This window comes from Cenococcum geophilum (assembly GCF_001692895.1).
Source record: "Cenococcum geophilum 1.58 unplaced genomic scaffold K441scaffold_2, whole genome shotgun sequence".
NCBI classification, from domain to species: domain Eukaryota; kingdom Fungi; phylum Ascomycota; class Dothideomycetes; order Gloniales; family Gloniaceae; genus Cenococcum; species Cenococcum geophilum.
The window spans coordinates 488,604-490,363 of NW_027137560.1; positions in this window are offsets into that span (position 1 = coordinate 488,604).

Consider the following 1,760-nt stretch of genomic DNA (forward strand, 5'->3'; position numbering starts at 1 on the left):
GCGTGGAGCTATATGGCCTATGGCAACTATTCTTAACGGGCCTGCCAGCTAGGCTGTGCTTATAGGCAGTATTCTTTAAGTGCTTACTTAATCCCTTCCTAAAGGGCTTAAAAGGGGTCTTTAGATATAGTCCAGTTAAGCTCCTAGATGCTTTGGAGAAAGCCCTATAAGTTTAGCTTCTTAAGGGCGAGGCGCTGGCGTTCCGCTAGCGGATAGCTAGCGTTATTAATTTGGATACGGATCGGTATATGGTCTCTTATAAGGGCCTATTCCTTAACTATACTATAGAAGTTAACTTTTTTATATAGATCTGGTAATATAAATATAAGGTCTATTACACTCTCCTATTGCCCTCTTTTCTATATAGGCTCTCCTTTTAGTATGGCGAGTACTAGGCCTCTAGCATTAGTTTTGGCCAAAAGGCATTCCGCCTGCTCTTCGCTGGCTATATACTTTCCGCCCTATATTGGGTAGTAGGCGTTAAAGTCACCTAAGAGTATAATTTCTCCCTTAGCTTCCTTAATAGCTATTTTAACCTTAGGCCATGCCCTAATTTAAGGGCCATCTTCGCGCGGGTTATAGATATTAATAATTGTGGCCTCTAGCCCCTTTAGGCGTACCTAGAGGGCTACGGTAAAGGGGCCGTACTATCTACGCTTCTAATGCGCGGCGTTAATATTCTGGCTGATTATAAAGCAGACCTTTATTATAGGGAGAGCGTTATATATAAGTATAAATCCCCTAGGGCAGTATGTCGATTTGGTATATCTATTATATACCGGCTCCTAAATTATAAGGACCTAGTAGTCCGCCGGTGTGACGCTGTTAAAGAAAGGGCGACACGCCCCTTGGTTTGCATTTCCGCAGTTATACTAAATAATTATACACTTACTTATTTAAAGTAGGTATGGGCTCATCTATATCTATATCCTATTCCTCTTCATTTTTACTATTAACTATTATTACTCTATTGGCGTAAAGCCGGAGCCTTAATTATAATCTGTCTCTGCTTACTATTTTAATAAAAGATAGTTTACCTGGTCCCCATTTAAGTAGTTATTTTTAGATCCCTAAGTAAAACATTTCTTATCCTTTTTTCTTATTAGTGCTAATTATAAGGTTTTCTAGTATTAAGGGTTGGTATATTATTTCTGCGGCTTCTTATATGCGGAGCGACTGCGTTAAGAGGGCTATTCTCTTTATTTAGATACCTTTAAGGTAGCTTTAAAAGGTCCTATACTCTTTTCTTTACTATGCTTTATAGGCTTTACCGTAGTTAGTACAGAATACCCTTTCCTTAAGGCAATCTGTGGTGTTATATAGTCCCGCACATTACCTATATTTTATTTGCTTTCCGCATACGCTTTATATATACCCCCATTAATTACAGCGGTAGTATTACTTTATAATTACGCTATTCTTAAATAGCCTAGTCTTAAAAAGCTAGGATTTAATAACTATCCTACTTTTTATAATCTTTTGCTAAATTGCTTAGGTTAGGACGCTAATTATAATTATTCCCCTAGTCTTCTTAGGTTCTCTCTAGGCGCTACTAGAGTTTGCCTAGCGTTTCGCCTACGCTTTAGGGTCGTATAGCCATTAAATCTAGCTAATAGCTATCCCAGGCATAAGATACTTTATGGCTTTATAAATAGATTAAATTAATTCTAAATTGTTTGCGTTCCTTTTGCTATTAATTAAAGTCTTAAGCGGGACTCCCGGTACTTCTAGGAGATAATCTTTCCTTAGTATCCTAAGTC